Consider the following 20941-nt stretch of genomic DNA (forward strand, 5'->3'; position numbering starts at 1 on the left):
TTCCATATCATTACCACCACCACAGTTCTAAACTCCAAGTCCCTCCGATCACTGCAAGCCACCACAGTTCTCCCAAGGTTGCAGATGTGGGTTAACTATCATCTCTACAACTATCTGTCTATATTTGTACGTAATTGTCCCTTTCTCTTCCAGGTTCAATCCTCTCTTCCCCTCCAAGCCACACATAATCTTATTACTACATCCAAATATCTCTCCCCTTTTCATCCTCTCTCCCTTGGACCTGACAGTTTCCCTATTCTTTATCCTTCTCTGGGAGTATGGACCAAAATTCTTTGTGGGCTGCTGAAGGTAGAAGGTCTGGTTTCTGTAATTGCTTCTCTGACGAACATGGACATTGGCAGGTGGATCCATACCCCCAGTCTGTTTTTATCTTTCCCTAGTGGGGTAGGGATCTAGAGAGGTGTGGTTCCAGGACACGTTGGTGAGGTCATCTGTCTGGAGAGATCAGAATGGTGTCATGGTAGCATTCGCAACTTGGTGGCTTAAAGGTGATATTATATAAAGCAAATTGTTTTATAAACAGGCATTCAAAGGTGGGAAAAGGGCAAATGAAACTAGGAGTCTTCATGTGGGAGGAAGGTGGTAAGTCTATTTTAGGTATGTTCTATGTGACCTATGACTTTAGACGTTTTTGCCTGATCTTGATAGTTAACATGCAGGTGGACCAAAAGTACTGTTTGCAGAGATGGCATCAGACAGACTTAATAGGAAATAGGACTGGAAAACTGTATTAGGGCACAGAGTAGCTCCCAAATATAAGAAGAGTATATAAATACCATTAACCCCATTGATCTGACCTAGTGCACATGAGTTATCACAGGAGCCTGTGTAACCTTTGAACCCCTGTCCATATAGGCTCACAATCCATGGTCACAGCAAGGTATAATCTAGGCTGCACTAATTTCAGGACCAGTCTTCTTCAAGTGGCAGAGTAGGTTGACCCAGTCTCCCTTCAGAGAGTGGGGCAGTCCCTGCAATTGCTGCTCTACAGTGAGAGCAGTATCCTAGAAAGGCTCACAAGAGGGCTTATGATGATGTTCCTGATGGAAGTGACCAGTGACGGTGGAGAGAGGTCTAGGTCTATCATATTAATATGGGAATCCAAAGATTCCCTGAGCAGAACCCCAGATAATGGGGTGGCCTGGTATTGACAAAAATGTGCCAGTTGGGAGTTGGGCCAGCATAAGGATCCCAGATCGAGGCCCTGGCTCCCCATCTTCAGGGGAGTAGCTTTATAGGAGGTGGAGCAGGTTTGCAGGTGTCTGTCTTTCTCTCCTTCTCTCTGTCTTCCCCTCCTCTCTCCATTTCTCTCTGTCCTATCCAACAATGACAACATTAATAACAATAACTACAACAATAAAACAACAAGGGAAACAAGAGGGAGTAAATAAAAAAATGAGAAAATTAAAAAAAAAGTGCCGGTCTCTTGCCCTTACTTGTTTTTTTAAAATTAATTAATTAATTATTTTTTTTGCCTCCAGGATTATTGCAGGGGCTTGGTGCCTGCACCATGGTTCCACTGATTTTGGAGGCTACTTTTTTACTTTTGTTGACCTTGTTGGTTTTTTTTATTTTGTTTTATTTTGTTTGTTTGTTTATTTATTTATAAAAAGGAAACACCGACAAAACCATAGGATAAGAGGGGTACAACTCCACACAGTTCTTACCATGAGAACTCCATATCCCTCCTCCTCCCTTGATATCTTTCCTATTCTTTTTTTTTTAAATATTTATTTTATTTATTCCCTTTTGTTGCCCTTGTTTTATTGTTGTAGTTATTATTGTTGTTGTCATTATTGGATAGGACAGAGAGAAATGGAGAGAGGAGGGGAAGACAGAGAGGAGGAGAGAAAGATAGACACCTGCAGACCTGCTTCACCGCCTGTGAAGCGACCCCCCTGCCGGTGGGGAGCCGGGGTTCGAACCGGGATCCTTATGCCAGTCCTTGTGCTTTGCACCACCTGCGCTTAACCCGCTGCGCTACAGCCCGACTCCCAATATCTTTCCTATTCTTTAACCCTCTGGGAATATGGACCCAGGGTCATTGTGGGATGCAGAAGGTAGAAGGTCTGGCTTCTGTAATTGCTTCCCGCTGAACATGGGCGTTGACAGGTCGATCCATACTCCCAGCCTGTCTCTTTCCCTAGTGGGATGGGGTTCTGGGGAATTAGAGTCCCAGGATACATGTCTGTCCAGGGAAGTCTGGTTGGCATCATGGTATCATCTGGAACCTGGTGGCTGAAAAGAGAGTTAACATATAAAGCCAAACAAGTTATTGACTAATCATGAACCTAAAGGCTGGAGTAGTGCAGATGAAGAGCTTGGGGGGAATCTCCATTTTGTAGATAGCTAGTAGGCATATTTTAATTATATTCCAAGGGGCTTGTGGCTATACTAGTTTTTTTTTCCCCTGAGCCTGAAATCTGATATGCAGGTGGATCCTAATTATTGTCTGGGGAGATGATGTCATGGCTGGCAGAAGTACCAGAAAGCTACATCAGGGAAGAGAGTAGCTCCAAAATATGGGAACGGTGTATAAATACTGTTGACTGTAAACTCCATTGATTTGATGTGATCTGTGGCCCATATTCAGCTTAGGAGCCTATGTGACCTCTGCATCCCTGTAGATCTGGCTCACATTCTGTGGTCATGAGTAGGAACATTTCAAGCACATCTTCCTCAGGTGTATCATAGAGTATGTTGTCCAGCCTCCCTTTGGAGGATGGAACATTCTCTACCGTTGTTGATCCAAGTCAGGGTCCTGTGGGGGCCTACAAAGGGATCTGTTTTGTTTTTCCTGATAAAGATGACCAGTCACAATTGGGAGGGAGAAGGATTTATTCCAGGTCTAGGCTCTTGTTTTTTCAGTTGTTGTGTTTATTATTATTGTTGTTATTGATGTTTTTGGAGAGAAATTGAGAGAGGAGGAGAAGACAGAGAAGGAAAGAGAAAGATAGACACCTGCAGACTTGCTTGACCGCTTGTGAAACAACTCCCCTGCAGGTGGGGAGCCGGCGGCTCGAAACGGGATCCTTATGCTGGTCTTTGCACCATGTGTGCTTAACCCGCTGCACTACCGCCCGACTCCCATCTGTTTTTTTTTAAAAAAATTTTAAATACTTTATTTATTCATAAAGAAGATAGGCAGAGAGTCCCTCTCTACCTCCCTATTCCCTTTTCATTTCTGTCTCTATACAATAATAAGTAAATAAATAAATATTAAAAAAAGAAGATAGAAAGAATCAGACATCACTGTTAATGTGTTGCTGGGGATTGATCTCAGGACCACTGAGAGTCCAATGCTTTATCCACTGTACCACCTCTTGGACTACTCTTATCCGGTTTTTGTAGTCCTTACTTTATCTGTTGAGATTAGACTTAAAGTGATTGAGGGAAGTGAAGTAGTGGTAGGACAGGAGGATTTCTAGGCCTAAGTAGCAAATATTTGATTAAGTACTTTATGGTATCTTCTTTAGGTCTTTCTACTTGCTTGCTGAAATTTATTTAAGTATTCTTTTTTTAATATTTATTTATTCCCGTTTCTTGCTCTTGTTGTTTTATTGTTGTAGTTATTATTGTTGTTGTTATTGATGTAGTTGTTATTGGATAGGACAGAGAGAAATGGAGAGAGGAGGGGAAGACAGAGAGGAGGAGAGAAAGATAGACACCTGCAGACCTGCTTCACCGCCTGTGAAGCGACTCACCTACAGGTGGGGAGCCAGGGGCTTGAATTGGGATCCTTATGCCAGTCCTTGCGCTTCGCACTACACACGCTTAACCCACTGCGCTACCACCCAACTCCCTTATTTAAGTATTCTTTTTTTTTTTTTTTCCCTCCAGGATTATTGCTGGGCTCGGTGCCTGCACCATGAATCCACCGCTCCTGGAGGCCATTTTTTCCCCCCGTTTGTTGCCCTTGTTGCTGTAGCCTCGTTGTGGTTATTATTATTATTATTAATTTATAAAATGGAAATATTGACAAGACCACAGGACGAGAAGGGTACAGTTCCACACAACTCCCACCACCAGAACTGCGTATCCCATCTCCTCCCTTGATAACTTCCCTACTTTTTAAAATTATTTAAAAAAATTTTTAAAATTTTTTATTAGGGAACTAATGTTTCAGATTCAACAGTAAGTACAATAGTTTGTACATGCATAACATTCCCCAGTTTCCCATATAACAATACAACCCCCACTAGGTCCTCTGAATCCTTCTTGGACCTGTATTCTCCCCACCCACCCACCCCAGAGTCTTTTACTTTGGTGTGATATGCCAATTCCATTTCAGGTTCTACTTGTGTTTTCTTTTCTGATCTTGTTTTTCAACTTCTGCCTGAGAGTGAGATCATCCCATATTCATCCTTCTGTTTCTGACTTATTTCACTCAATACGATTTTTTCAAGGTCCATCCAAGATCGGCTGAAACAGTGAAGTCACCATTTTTTACAGCTGAGTAGTATTCCATTGTGTATATATACCACCACTTGCTCAGCCACTCATCTGTTGTTGGACACCTGGGTTGCTTCCAGGTTTTGGCTATTACAAATTGTGCTGCCAAGAACATATGTGTACACAGATCTTTTTGGATGGATGTGTTGGGTTCCTTAGGATATATCCCCAGGAGAGGAATTGCAGGGTCATAGGGTAGGTCCATTTCTAGCCTTCTGAGGGTTCTCCAGACTGTTCTCCACAGAGGTTGGACCAAATGACATTCCCACCAGCAGTGTAGGAGGGTTCCTTTGACCCCACACCCTCTCCAGCATTTGCTGCTCTTACCTTTTCTGATGTATGACATTCTCACAGGAGTGAAGTGGTATCTCATTGCTCAGCCACTCATCTGTTGTTGGACACCTGGGCTGCTTCCAGGTTTTGGCTATTACAAATTGTGCTGCCAAGAACATATGTGTACACAGATCTTTTTGGATGGATGGATCTTTTTGGATCTTTTTGTTGTCTTTATTTGAATTTCTCTGACAATCAGAGACTTGGAGCATGTGTTTCTTGGCCTTTTGGATCTCTTCTGTGGTGAATATTCTGTCCATGTCCTCCCCCCATTTTTGGATGGGGTTATTTGTTGTCTTGTTGTTGAGTTTGGCAAGCTCTTTATATATGTTGGTTATTAAACTCTTATCTGATGCATGGCATGTAAAGATCTTCTCCCATTTTGTGAGTGGTCTCTTTGTTTGGGTAGTGATTTCTTTTGCTGTAAAGAAGCTTTTGAATTTGATGTAGTCCCATAGGTTTATACTTGCCTTAGTCTTCTTTGTAATTGGATTCATTTCATTGAAGATGTCTTTAAAATTTATGTGGAAAAGAGTTCTGCCAATATTTTCCTCTAAGTATCTGATAATTTCTGGTCTAACATCCAACTCCTTGATCCACTTGGAATTTACTTTTGTATTTGGTGAAATATAGTGGTTCAATTTCATTTTTCTGATGTTTCAACCCATTTTTTCCAACACCATTTGTTGAAGAGACTCTGCTTTCCCCATTTAATGGTCTGGGCACCTTTGTCAAAGATTAGATGTCCATAGGTATGGGAACTTATTTATGGGCTCTCAATTCTATTTTACCAGTCAATTCATGTTCCAGTACCAAGCAGTTTTGATTACAATGGTCGTATAATACAATTTGAGATCTGGGAGTATGATGCCTTCAGTTCTGTTCTTTCTTCTCAAGATTGTTCTGGCAATTCTAGGTCTTTTCTGGTTCCAGATAAACATTTGTAGCATTTGTCCTAGTGTTGGTTGTATTGTTATATGGAAAACTGGGAAATGTTATGCATGTACAAACTATTGGATTTATTGTTGAATGTAAAACATTAATTCCCCAATAAAGAAATTAAAAAAAACATTTTAGCATTTGTTCTATTCTCCTAAAAATGTGGTTGGGTTATTGATGGGGATAGCATTAAATTTGTATATGGCTCTGGGTAATATATTCATTTTGACGATGTGAATTCTTCCACCCCATGAACATGGAATATCTTTCCACTTCTTTGCTTCTTTTTCAATTTCCTTGAGTAGTGACTCAAACTTTTCATTATACAAGTCTTTCACTTCTTTGGTTAGGTTTATTCCTAGATATTTTATTGTTGTTGTTGCTATAGTAAAAGTAATTGATTTCTGGGTTTCAACTTCTTCTAAACTTAGTGTTTGCATAGGGAATGCCACTGACTTTTGAATGTTAATTTTGTAACCTGACACCTTACTGTATTGCCTGATGATTTCCAAAGGCTTTTTGCTGGATTCCTTAGGTTTTTCTAGGTATACTATTATGTCATCTGCAAATTGGGAGAGTTTGACTTCTCTTCTAATCTGTATGCCTTTAATTCCTTGCTCCTGCCTGATTGCTATGGTAAGAACTTCCAAAACTATGTTGAATAGTAATGGTGATAGTGGGTAGCCCTGTCTAGTACCTGATCTGAGTGGAAATACTTCCAGTTTTTCACCATTGAGTATGATGTTGGCTGTAGGTTTGCTGTATATAGACTCTACTATCTTCAGGAATTTTCCATCTATTCCCATTTTTTTGTAGTGTTTTGATCATAAAGGAATGTTATATTTTGTCAAAGGCTTTCTCTGCATTTATTGATATGACCCTGTGGTTTTTGGTCTTGCTTTTATTGATGTGGTAGATCATGTTGATTGATTTATATATATTAAGCCAACCTTGAATCCCTGGGATAAACCCCACTTGGCTATGATGAACAATCTTCTTAATATACTGCTGTATTTGGTTGGCTAGAATTTTGTTCAGTATTTTAGCATCTATGTTCATCAGAGATATTGGTCTGTAGTTTTCTTTTTTGGTTGTGTCCCTGTCTGCTTTTGGTGTCAGAGTGATGTTGGCTTCAGAGAAGCTGGAAGGGAGTATTCCAGTGTCTTCAGTCTTCTGGAAGACTTTTAAAAGTAGAAGTATTAGTTCTTCTTTGAAGGTTTTGTAGAATTCATTTGTAAAACCATCTGGTCTAGGACTTTTATTCTTGGGAAGGTTTTTGATAACTATTTCAATTTTATTAGCTGTGATAGGCCTGTTCATATTATCTAGTTCCTCTTTATTTAATTTTGGATGTTTGTAGATATCTAGGAAATCGTCCATTTCTTCCAGGATCTCTAGCTTGGTGGCATATAGTTGTTCATAGAAGCCTTGCATGATATATTGAATTTCTGGGGTGTCTGTTGTGACATTTCCTATTTTCATTTATTATCCTATTTATTTGGATCTTCTCCCTTTTTTGTTTTGTGAGTCTGGCTAAAGGTTTGTCGATGTTGTTCACTCTTTAGAAGAACCAACATTTACTTTCATTGGTGTTTTGTATGGTTTCTTATTTTCAATGTTATTTATTTCTGCCCTAACTTTAGTGATTTCTGACCTTCTGGTTGCTTTAGGGTTTCATGGGCAGACAACCCCACCAATGTGTCCTGGAGCTCCGCTTCCCCAGAGCCCTTCCCCACTAGGGACAGAGAGAGACAGTCTGGGAGTATAGATCGACCTGTCAATGCCCATGTTCAGCAGGGAAGCAATTACAGAAGCCAGACCTTCAGCCTTCTGCATCCCACAATAACCTTGGATCCATAGTCCCAGAGGGTTAAAGAATAGGAAAGCTATCAGGGGAGGGGATTTGATACGGAGTTCTGGTGGTAGGAATTGTGCGAAGTTGTACCCCTCTTATCCTTTGTTTCTGTCAATGTTTCCTTTTTATAAATAAAAAATTAAAAAAGGAATCAATTTAAATTAAAGATTAACAAGAAAAACTTTTTTTTGAATACTGGACTGTCAGAAAAGTAATAATGTATTTTTCTGTTTTTTCTTTGCAAAAATGTGTCATGACTTTTCTGACAACCCAATGTTTTTTTTTTAATTAAAAATACTTTTATTCATTTTGGATGGAGACACAGAAAATGAGAGGGAAGGAGAGATAGAGAGGAAGAGAGAGAAAGAGAGAGACACCTGCAACCCTGCTTCCCCATTTGTGAAGTCTTTCCTTCCTGCATGTGGGGATCATGGACTTCAACATGGTGACATATACTCTCTACTGGGTGCACTACGAAATGGCCTTTTACTTTTCATTTTAAATGAAGTGATGAAGAGGAAGGGGGAAGAGAGACAAGAGAGACACCAGAGCCCAGTTCCACCACCAATCGATCCACTGGAGCTGTCTGTGCTGCTCCCAGGTGGTGCTGGGCCTCAGCCCAGGGCTGCACATGGTGAAGCATGCACTCTGGTATGCGTCACCTCCCATGTCTGTCCATGCTTTATTTTCATCTGTGAGATTCCTGGAAAATAAAAGTGATAAGGACACAGTACTCACTATGAGTTTATAAATTTGTGATTCTTTTATTTATTTCGATATCATGGTTATCATCGGGACTTAGTACCTGCCCAACTCTACCACTCCCAATGACCATTTTTTCTTTTAGATACAGTATAAAAGACAGAGATAGTGAGAGGAAGAGACAGAAGGAGAGAGAGAAAGGGAGACAATGCAGCACTGCTTCAGTGCTCATTATACTCCCCTCCACTCTGTGGACATTGCCATGTGGTGGCTGGTAACTCAAACCTGGGTCCTCCCACATCAGGTGTTATGTGTCCTCCACTGGGTGAACCGCCTCTTGACCTCCAAATTTATACATTTTATTTTTATTTTATTTATAAAAAGGAAACACTGACAGAACCATAGGAAAAGAGGGGTACAATTCCACACAATTCCCACCACCAGAACTTCGTATCCCATTCCTTCCCTTGATGGCTTTCCTGTTCTTTAACCCTCTGGATGTATGGACCCAAGGTCATTGTGGGATGCAGAAGGTGGAAGGTCTGGCTTCTGTAATTGCTTCCCTGCTAACATGGGCATTGGCAGGTTGATCCATACTCCCAGCCTGTCTCTCTCTTTCCCTAGTGGGAAAATTGGGAATTGGAGCTCTAGGACACATTGGTGGGAAAGTCTGGTTGGCTTCATGGTAGCATCTAGAACCTGGTGGCTGACAAGAGAGTTAACATATAGAGCCAAACAAGTCGTTGACTAATCATGAACCTAAAGACCGGATGGAATAGTGCAGATGAAGAGTTGGGGGGGGGGATCTCCATTTTGTAGATAGCTAGTAGGCATATTTTAGTTATATTCCAAAGGGCCTATGGCTATACTAGTTTTTTTTTTTCTCCCCTGAGTCTGAAATCTGATATGCAGGTGGATCCAAGTTATTGTTTGGGGAGATGATGTCATGGCTAGAAAAAGGACCAGAAAGCTGGGTCAGGGAAGAGAGTAGCTCCAAAATATGGGAAAGGTATATAGATATTGTTGACTGTAAACCCCATTGATTTGATGTGATCTGGCCCATATTCAGCTTGGGAGCCTGTGTGACCTCTGCATCCCTGTAGATCTGAGCTCACATTCTGTGGTCATGAGCAGGAATGTTCAAAGCTGCCCAAATATCAGGATCCATCTTCCTCAGGTGTATCATAGAGTATTTTGTCCAGCCTCCCTTCGGAGGATGGAACATTCTCTACCATTGTTGATCCAAGTTGAGGGCAAGGTCCTATGAGAGCCCACAAAGGGGTCTATGTTGTTGTTCCTGATAGAGATGACTGATGATATTGGGGAGAGGGATTTATTCGAGATCTAGGCCCATCATGTCTGTTTGAGAATCTCAGGACTTCCTGAATAGGGCCCCAGCTGATGGGGTGGCCTAATAGCGACTAAAGAGTCATCCTTAAAGTATGCCAGTCTCTTGCCCTTATTCAGCTTTTGTAGACCTTGCTTTGATAAGGTCAGCTTTGGAGTGAGTGAGGGAAGTGTAATAGGAAGTAGTTGAGGAGGGTAGCTAAGTCTAAGTAGACACTGTTTCATTATGTACTTTATACTAACTCACTGGAGACGATTGTGTACTTTTGCTTTCAGGTATATATTTTGACCTAATTTATGAATACATGTGAACATATGCTCTATCTCATGGGACCTGGCCTATATTTAGGTTTTGGGACTTTGTTAGGAAGTGAACCACTTGGAATGGAATTAGAGAATACTATGAAAGGAAAGCTGTTACCCGAGTAATGAGGCTGATAATTCATGCCTGACGTCTCTGGACACAGTCTGAAATGAAGCATGCTAAGGTGGTACTCCTTGCATTGATTCAGTTGGGATTGGCAGATGCAATATCATTTGGTATGACTTGAGAGAAGCATGCAGGAAAGTGAGCCCCACCCTAGAGGTTCCAGGACTGGGGGAAATATAGGCTCTAAAGAGGAAGTAGGAGGTTCCTGCTGTCTTAGGGTTTAAGAAGACAATAATTATTGCTATAATCACATTATTTGGTAATTGGGTTAACTTTGAAAAATCCCTTTGTTAGGATTTGCTGTATCATATACAACATCACCATAATTTATGTCCTTTGACATTATTTGTATATAGCTGTGCCACTGGTTGCTTTTGTTCTCCCTGGTCTAAGCTTTTAAGAGAGTCAACATATCAAAGACAGCCTATGGTCTGTGCATTAAAAAGTTTGAGAAATTCAATCAATTTTCCCCTCTAATGTTAATTAAATAGTGACCTATATGAGTACAAATTAATAGGAGTGTACATAAACATCATTCCCACCACCAATAGACTGTCCTATCCAATCCCCACACCCCTCTGGCCGTGAAGCCAAACATCCACCCTTACCCTCAACCCAGGGTTTTTACTTTGGTGCCCTACTCCAAACTCAACCAAATCCTGCTTTGAGTTTCCCTTTCTGTTCTTCTTTCTCAGCTTCTGTTTATGAGTGGGATCATTCCATACTTGTCTTTATCTTTCTTTTTTTTTTTTTAATTTATTTATTTTTATTTTTATTAAAGAAAGGATTAATTAACAAAACCATAGGGTAGGAGGGGTACAACTCCACACAATTCCCACCACCCAATCTCCATATCCCACCTACTCCCCTGATAGCTTTCCCATTTTCCATCCCTCTGGGAGCATGGAACCAGGGTCATTGTGGGTTGCAGAAGATAGAAGGTCTGGCTTCTGTAATTGCTTCCCCGCTGAACATGGGTGTTGACTGGTCGGTCCATACTCCCAGTCTGCCTCTCTCTTTCCCTAGTAGGGTGTGTCTCTGGGGAAGTTGAGCTCCAGGACACATTGGTGGGGTCTTCAATCCAGGGAAGCCTGGCTAGCATCCTGATGGCATCTGGAACCTGGTGACTGAAAAGAGAGTTAACATACGAATCCAAACAAATTGTTGAGCAATCATGGACCCAAAGCTTGTAATAGTGGAGAGGAAGTGTTAGGGAGGTACTCACTGCAAACTCTAGTGTACTTCTGCTTTCAGGTATATATTTTGCATCTTTTTTTGGGGGCACCTGAATTGCTTCCAGGTTTTAGCAATTATGAATTATGCTGCTATGAACATAGGTGTACACATACCTTTTTTTGTTGGGCGTTTTATGGAGTTCTTGGGGTATATCCCTAGGAGAGAAATTACTGGGTCATATGAAGGTCCATATCTAGCCTTGTGAGAGTTCTGCAGACTGCTCTCCACAGAGGTTATACCAATTTACATTCCCACTAGCAGTGCAGAAGGGTTCCTCTGTCCCCACAGCCTCTCCAGCATTTGATGCTGCTGTCCTTTTTGATTTATGCCATTCTCACAGGAGTGAGGTGGTATCTCAGTGTTGTCTTTATTTGCATTTCTCTGACAATCAACGACCTGGAGCAATTTTCGTGTGTTTGTTAGCCTTCTGCATCTCTTCTGTAGTGAATGTTTTGTTCATATCCTCTGCCCATGTTTGGATGGGCTCATTTGCTTTTTTGTTGCTAAGTTTGCTGAGCTCTTTGTATATTTTGGTTATTAATTTCCTGTCTGATGTATGTATGGCATGTGAAGATCTTCTCCTATTCTGTGAGGGTTCTCTTTGTTTGTGTGATAGTTTCTTTGGCTGTGCAGAAGCTTTTCAATTTGATATTCCCACTGATATGTTTATGTTTTAGTCTTCCTTGCAGTTGGGTTTGTATCATCAAAGATATCCTTGAGGTTCAGGTGGGAAAGTGTTCCACCAATGTCTTCCTCTTAGTATTTGATAGTTTCTGGTCTAACATCCAGGTCCTCAATCCATTTAGAGTTGATTTTTGTTTCTGGTGAGATAAAGTGGTTCAGTTTCATTTTTCTGCATGTTTCAACCCAGTTTTCCCAGCACCATTTATTGAAGAGAGCTTCCTTTCTCCATTTAATACTTTGGGCCCCCTTATCAAAGATTAGTTGTCCATTGGTGTGGGCAAATTTGTACACTTTAAAAACAAGAATTTATGGGCCTGGTGGTGGCTCACCTATTTAAGCACTGTAACCAATGCAAGCACTCAGCTTTATGGCTCTGGTCCCCACCTGCAGGGAGGAAGCTTCACAAGAGATGAAGCAGTGCTGTTGGTGTCTCTCTTCTTCTCTCCTTAAAAATCTTTTTATTAGTGATTTATAAAATTATAAGATAATAGGGTATAATTCCACACCATTTCCACAATCAGGGTTCTGTGTCCCCATTCCCCTCCAGCGGGAACTGCAATAGTTTTCCTCAAGTCACAGATATGGATTAACTTTATGTCTGTATCTCTGCCTGCCTATCTATTTTTTGCTCATTTTTATTCACTTCTATAACTCTGCTTTCACTTCCTTTCTAAGTCATACCTATACCAATTACTCCTTTTCAGTGTCCCTCCTTTCTCCTCTTCTCACTCAGATAAGTGAAACAGTGCCTGGCTTTCTCTAGAGTTTTCCAGATTCTTTTCCCTTTCAATGATGGTATAGAAAATAAAGATTCCTGATGACAAATGTTTCTGGTCCCAGTAGAGTTGAATTTAGAACCCTCTAGTCATCTTCCCCTAACGTTCCCCCGCACCCTCACTGGGAGTATAGACCAAAATTCTTTTTGGGGTGCAGAAGGTTGGAGTTCTGGGTTCTGTAATTGCTTCTCTACTAGACATGGATGTTAGGAGGTCTAGCCATACCTTCAGCCTATTTTTTTTATTTTAAATTTTTTATTTGTAAAAAGGAAACACTGAATAAACCATAGGATAAGAAGAGTACAACTCCACACAATTCCCACCACCAGAACTCCATATCCTACCCCTCCCCTGATAACTTTCCTATTCTTTAACCCACTGGGAGTATGGACCCAAGGTCACTGTGGGATGCAGAAGGTGGAAGGTCTGGCTTCTGTAATTGCTTCCCCACTGAACATGGGCATTGACAGGTTGATCCATACTCCCAGCCTGTCTCTCTCTTTCCCTAGTAGGGAAGGGCTCTGGGGAAGCAGAGCTCCAGAACATATTGGTGTGGTCGTCTGTCCAAGGAATTATGGTTGGCATCATGCTAGCATCTGGAACCTGGTGCTTAAAAAGAGATTTAATATACAAAGCCAAACAAACTGTTGACCAATCATGGACCTAGAGGCTGGAGTAGTGCAGATGAAGAGTTGGAGGGGGGTGTCTCTGTAGCTAGTAGACATATTTTAGTTAAATTCCAAAGGGCCTGTCATTATACAATATTTTTTTTCTTTTTCTTTTTTTCCCTGAGCCTGAAATCTGATATGCAGGTGGATACAAGTTATTGTTTAGGGAGATGATGTCATGGCTGGAAAAAAGAACCAGAAAGCTGGATCAGGGAAGAGAGTAGCTCCCTAATATGGGGACGGTGTATAAATATTGTTGACTGTAAACCCCACTGATTTCCTACAGCCTATTTCTATTTTTCCCTTGTAAGGTAGGATGCTGGAGAGAGGAGGTTCTGGGACATGTTGCTGAGGTCCATATGGAATCATAGTAGCTTCTGTAACTTGGTGGCTGAAAGGCAGTAAGATAGAAAGCAGGAAAAATTGTTAAATAAATAAGAAATGAAGAGTAGGAATAGAGTGAATGAGAATAGGGCCCCAGGGGTGAAAAGCAGCTAGGAAGTCTATTTTATGTATGTTCCTAGGGGCCTAGGATTTTAGTAATTTTTGCTTGAGTTTGATAGCTAACATGGAGGTGGACTAGAAATATTGTCTACAAGTGATGGTGTCAGTGTAGAGAACAGAACTTGAAAGCCAGATTAGGGCAGAGGGTGGCACACACACACACACACACACACACACACACACACACACACACACACGAGATTAAGTGTTTGTCACATCAATATGACCTATGTATATTCATTCATATTTAAGACAGGAACCTGTATAACCTCTGAGTCACTGTCATTCTGAGCTCGCAGTCCATGTTCACAACTAGGAACATCTAGGCTGCACTCATTTCAGGAACAGTCTTCTTCCAGTGGCAGAGTAGGATGACTCAACCTCTCTTCAGAGAGGGGGATAGCCCCTACCATTGCTTGTTCATAGTGTCTCTCTCCCTTTCTACCTCCCCCTCTCCTCTAAATTTCTCTCTACCTCTATAAAATCAAATAAATATAAAAAATTAATAGTTTTTATATAGAAATATAAAAATCTAAGTTTTGCCTAAGTTATTTGTTGCTGATATTTTCTTGTTGCTAGGATCTCATTACTCTGCTTCAGGGTGACTTTTTCAGATAGAATGAAAGAGAGACAGAGATAGAGAGACGGAGAGGGAAGACATAGCACTGAAACTTCCCCCAGTAGTGTGGTGGGGTCCAGGGTAAGTCATTGACTATTTATTTATTTATTTATTTATTTATTTATTTATTTATTTTTACTCAGCTTTATGAAGGTCTTACTTGCACAAAACTTAAGGGACCCATTTTTAGGTGTGATAACTTTGGGCAAATGGACCCACCCAGGTAGTTCAGTCACAATCAAGATTTGAAGCCTTTCTATCCCCCCCCATGCCTCCTTCAGGCCCCTCTATCTCATCCACACCTCTTCAGCTTTGAGCTACTTTCTGCCTTTACAGATATTGGGGTTTCCCCCCTCAAATTACTGAGGTGTGATTTATATATAAGACAACATATTCATTTTAAGTGTATAGTTTGCTGTAGTCATTGATTTTCAAGAAACAAAATTGCTCTCTCTGTCTTACATTTTATTTTAAACATTTTATTTTAAAACATTTTAAAAAGCCTCCCCATCATTTTGTTGGACAAGTGGTCATTAGACGAATACCCTTTGCTTTCTGAAACCTGGTGTCACTTTATACCCATGCAGTGCATTGTCATGATCTCTTTGTTCCATAATCTATATATGAAAAAAAAGAATTGCCAATACAAAGGCCAGAGGAAATAGTTTTAAAGCCAAGCTACTGGTTTAGAATCAAGAAATAACCATCTCCAGTGATTATTATGAGCCACTCAGGCTCATAAGACCCCTGGAAATGGGTAGTAATGGTATGAAATTATTGTTATTACTATTTTTAAAAATAAAATTGCATTTATTTTTTTAATTTTTAAAATTATCTTTATTTATTTGACAGAGACAGCCAGAAATTGAGAGGGAAGATAAAGGGGAGAGAGACAGAGAGACATCTGCAGTACTGCTTCATCACTCATGAAGCTTTCCCCCTGTAGGTGGGGACTGGGGGCTCAAATCTGGGTCCTTGCATACTGTAACATGTGCTCTTAACCAGGTGTGCCACAACCTGACCCTGGTATAAAATTATTTTAAGGAAGATAGTAGTATATGAATTTCTAGTAAACAAAGAACTAATAACTAGAGATGGTGTCTTAGTGTTTGATGTGTGTGGGAGAGGCCGAATGGAGCACATGCCATCTGGGGACTCCCATTAATGGTCTATCCTACAAATGTGTGTTTGCAGCTATTAACATGTTTGATGAGTATTGATTCCTAAATGTCTACCCAGTTTGGCAGGAGAATCAGCTCTCAGTGGAGAATGCCAGCTGATTTTTTTTTTTTTTTTTTGCCTTCAGAGTTATTGCTGGGGCTCAGTGCCTGTATCATGAATCTACTGCTCCTGGAGGCTATTTCCCTCCTCTTTGTTGCCCTTGTTGTTGTGGTTATTATTATTATTGTTGTTGATGTCATTCATTGTTGGATAGGACAGAGAGAAATGGAGAGAGGAGGGGAAGACAGAAGGGGAGAGAAAGATAGACACCTGCAGACCTGCTTCACCGCTTGTGAAGCGACTCCCCTGCAGGTGGGGAGCTGGGGGCTTAAACAGATCCTTACGCTGGTCCTTGTGCTCTTTTTTTTTTTTTTTTAAATCAAGAAGAGGAGAATCAATCACCATACTGGATGTGAAATAAGTGGATGATTTTCTCTAGTGTGTTATCACAGCTTGGGTATAAATCACACCTTTTCAAAATGTATGTCACCTAACTGCCCACCACTTATATCCCAACATCCCTCCTCCACAGGATATCAGATCCTTTCAATATCAATCCCACCCCAGCCCCATGTAACCTCAGTTCTGTGGTCAGGCTCTAAGGGTTTATTTTTTCGGGTCCATTTGTTCCTTTGCTTTGTTTCTTTTAGGAGTAGGATCATTTTCTTTTTACTCCTGACTTCTTTTAGTTAACATCACCCCCCAGGCTCTATCCATGTTAGTGGAAAAGGATAGATTTAATCTTTTCTTGGGGGGCAGGCCAGGGCGCACATAGTTGAGAACACACTTTATCATGAGTAAGGAATTGAGTTCGAACTTCTGGTTCCAACCTGCAGGGGGGAAGCTTCATTAGAGATGAAGCAGTTATACAGTGGGTCTCACTCCCTCTCTCTCTTTATCTTCCCTTTGCTCTCACGTTCTCTCTGCCCCATCAAGTTAGAAAATAACAACTATTTTTGAGAAAATACTCTTTTCTGTCATTAATTTTAAGGGGAGAGATACATAGAAGGGGGTGTATAGCGTTGCTCAGCCGTGGCTTATTGTGGTACTGGGAATTGAACTTGGGGCTTCAGAGCCTCAGGCATGAATGTCTTTTGCATAAACATTATACTGTCTCCCCAGTCCTAAATAAATAAATATTTAAAAAATTTAATCTTTTCCTTTTTTTTTTTTTGACAAGGAGGCCTCAATCATGATTTCATTGCTCCCTTGCCAACTTTTCTTCTTTTTATTTCAGAGAAAGATAGAGACAGAGACCACAGCACTAAAAACTCCTCAGTTGCCATGATAATCTCCTGTGATGCCATAGCTCCAATCCCAGCTGCAGGCGAGGCTATCCCCTTCTCTCCCCCCAAAAAAGGATTCACTGACTAATGAAAGAGAGAGGACAAATCAGGTTATCAGTGGCAAATGCAGTGCCAGGGGTTAAACTCAGAACCTCATGCTTGAGAGTCCAATACTTTCCACTCAGCCACCTCCTAGGCCACCCAGGTTTCATCTTACCTTATAGCAGTCTTATTCCACGTGTGTATACATACTTTAACTTCCTGATCTAGTCTTTGTTGTGGAGGCATTTGGGTTCTTTTTATGTCTTGGCCATTGCATAAAACTCTGCAGTGAACATATGTGTGCATATCTTTTCAGAAGGTGTTTTTTTGCATTCTTCAAATAGATACCTACAAGTAGAACTGCTAGATCATCTGGCATATCTATTTTACTTGTCTCCAGAAAGGCTGAAACAGTTGACCTTCCCACCAGCCATGTGCAGGGCTTCTATTCTCCTCACCCTTGCCCATACTTGCTGCTTCTGGCCCTTTGATATAGCCTATCTCACCAGTGTGAGGCTCCATCTCATTGTTGCTGTGATTTACAACAATAAACGATGGTGAATTCTTTTTTTTAAATTTCTTTATTGGGGAATTAATATTTTACATTCAACAGTAAATATAATAGTTTGTACATGCATGCCATTTCTCAGTTTTCCATATAACAATACAACACCCACTAGCTCCTCTGTCATCCTTCTTGGATCTGTATTCTCCCCACCCACCCCAGAGTCTTTTACTTTGGTGCAATACGCTAATTCCAGTTCAGGTTCTACTTGTGTTTTCTTTCCTGATCTTGTTTTTTACCTTCTGCCTGAGAGTAAGATCATCCCATATTCATCCTTCTGTTTCTGACTTATTTCACTTAACATGAATTTTCAAGGTCCATCCAAGATCGGCTGAAAATGGTGAAGTCACCATTTTTTATAGCTGAGTAGTATTCCATTGTGCATATATACCACCACTTGCTCAGCCACTCATCTGTTGTTGGACACCTGGGTTGATTCCAGGTTTTGGCTATTACAAATTGTGCTGCCAAGAACATATGTGTACACAGATATTTTTGGATGGGTGTGTTGGATTCCTTAGGATGTATTCCCAGGAGAGGAATTGCAGGATCACAGGGTAGTCCATTTCTAGCCTTCGGAGAGTTCTCCAGACTGTTCTCCACAGAAGTTGGACCAATTTACATTCCCGATGGTGAATTCTTTATAGGAGGACAGAGAGCATGATGCCTCTGTTTTTATTCTCAGGATTGCTTATTTCCTTTGAGAGATTTATTTCATATGAGATAGAGTTTTCTGTGTAAGAAATAAATAGGTCAAAAAAAGCCAGAGCACCACTTTGGTCCATGTGGCATTAGGGATGGTGCCAGGAGACTCTGGCATGCAGGACCTCTCTGTCACCAACTGAGTTGCTTCCCCAGCTTTAGAGAGGTAGACTTTTTGTGGTTCCATGCAAATGTCACTAATGTTTGTTCTAGTTCCTTGAATACTATCAGAATTTTTATAGGACCTACAGTGATGATATACAATATTTGGTTAAAATAATGTGTGTGTGTGTGTGTGTGTGTGTGTGTGTGAGTGAGAGAGAGAGAGAGAGAGAGAGCCAGAGAGCTGGGTGGTAGTACACTGAGTTAAGCGCTCATAGTACAAAGCATAAGCACCTGTGCAAGGATGCTGGCTTGAACCCCCAGCTTCCCACCTGCAGGGGGGTTGCTTCACAAGTAGTGAAACAGGTCTGCAGGTGTCTGTCTTTCTCTCCCCCCACTTTTTTTTTTGTTTCCAGGGTTATTGCTGGGACATGAATTCACGGCTCCTGGACACAATGTTTTCCCCTCTTTTGTTGCCCTTGTTGTTGTGGTTATTGTTGTTGTTATTGATGTCATTGTTGTTGGATAGGGACAGAGAGAAATGGAGAGAGGAGGGGAAAACAAAGAGGGGAAGAGAAAGGTAGACACCTGCAGACCTGCATCAGTGCTTGTGAAGCAAGCCCTCTGTAGGTGGAGAGTAGGAGGCTCGAACTGAGATCCTTACGCTGGTCCTTGTGCTTAGCACCATGTGCGCTTAACCCGCTGTGCTACCCCTCCAGTGCTGTTTATGGTGTTCCATGTGGTGCCAGGGATAAAACTCAAGGTCTCATACTTGGTGAGGTGCACAGTTTACTGAGTGAGTTATCTCCCACGCCCACAGGATGGCCATTCTCCCATTCCATTAGTTTCCTTGGAACTCCTACTCCTTTTAAGAGTGACTTGCAGCTTTGGAAGTAAAACTCTTTCATGTAGTTTGTCAACTTTGCTTCTAGGTACTTAATAATTTTGATACAGCTATAAACTGAATTGTCTTCTTGTTTTTTTCTCTTCTCATTTGTTACCTGCATATATAGAAATAGAACAGTTTTTTTTGAATATTTTTTTTAACCATTTATTATTAATGACATTACTTTAGATGTGCAGGAAGGAGAATTATATTCTACATTTTTCCATGTTTGCTTTACATTTTTATTCTATTATATTCCCCAAAATTCTTTAAAAATATGGAACGCTTCACGAATTTGCATGTCATCCTTGCGCAGGGGCCATGCTAATCTTCTCTGTATTGTTCCAATTTTAGTATATGTGCTGCCGAAGTGAGCACTTGAATATTTTTTTAAAATTTATTATCTTTATTTATTTATTGGATAGGGATAGTTAGAAATAGAGAAGGAAGGAGGAGATAGAGAGGAAGGGAGACAGAGTGACACTGCAGCCCTGCTTCACCACTCACAAAGCTTTCCCTCTGCAGGTAGGGACCAGGGGCTCAAACCCAGGTCTTTGTGCATTGTAACATAATACACTCAACTAGGTGCTCCACCACCTGGCCTTTGCATATTGATTTAAAAAAAATATATATATATATTTTGATGAGAGTAACACACAAAGAAAGGAAGGAAGGAAGGAAAGAAGGGAGGGAAGGAAGGAGGGAGGAAGGAAAAGATAACAGAGTACTGCTCAGCTTTGCCTTATGGTGGTACTGGAAATTGAACCTGAGACTATAGTGCCCCAGGCATGAAAGTCTTTTGCAGAACCATTATGCTGCCTCCCCAGCCCTGTATACTGATTTTGTATCCTGATATCTTACTATATTGGTTTATGATTTCTAATATTTTTTTTCAGTGGAATCTTTAGGACCTCTCTCTCTCTCTTTTGCCACTAGGGTTACCACTGGGAGTCTGTCCACTTCTGGTGGACTTTTCTTCTTTTTCTTTTTTTCTTTCCTTTCTTTCTTTCTTTCTTTCTTTCTTTCTTTCTTTCTTTCTTTCTTTCTTTCTTTTTTTTTAAGATAGAAGGGAAGACCGAGAGAGATGAGAGACAACACTACAGCACTGAACCACTAGGGAAGCTTCCCTTTAGCAGGTGCTCCCATGTGGTGACCAGAGGATATGAACCTCAGTCCTCATCTATGATAAAGTATGTGCTAGTTTCATTTATTACAACAAAAAGATCTAAAAAGTTATTGACTTACTGATGACCCCAGACTTCCTCACAGCTGTTATTAGAAACCTTTTGCCTCCATGCTTGCTAAATATATGTTTATTCATTGTTTGTCTGCTGGGTACAAGCCACGGGACCTGCTCTTCAGGCTGTATCCCTTATTACAAAATCCCACTCTGGGCGGGGAGGTCTGGGATATGTCAGAGATTTTCTGGCCCGTAGACTAGTAATATTGCACAAATGCAATTACCCGTAACTCTGATGTCTGGCTTCTGCCCTGAGGGTCTGGGGATTGTACATGGGATGACTGTAGAATAAACTCTCAGTATCGTATGGCATCAAAAGAATAAACCTTCC

At 40.9% G+C, this 20941-nt stretch overlaps 1 non-coding gene across 1 annotated transcript; it reads right to left on the reverse strand.

Moving 5' to 3' along the window:
- Positions 1-19641: 19641 nt before the first annotated feature.
- LOC132537806 (U6 spliceosomal RNA) lies at positions 19642-19748 on the reverse strand. The gene has a single exon (XR_009549233.1). It is a non-coding gene; the product is annotated as a U6 spliceosomal RNA (small nuclear RNA).
- Between the last annotated feature and the right edge of the window lie 1193 nt (positions 19749-20941).

This window comes from Erinaceus europaeus, chromosome 3, assembly GCF_950295315.1.
Source record: "Erinaceus europaeus chromosome 3, mEriEur2.1, whole genome shotgun sequence".
NCBI lineage: Eukaryota > Metazoa > Chordata > Mammalia > Eulipotyphla > Erinaceidae > Erinaceus > Erinaceus europaeus.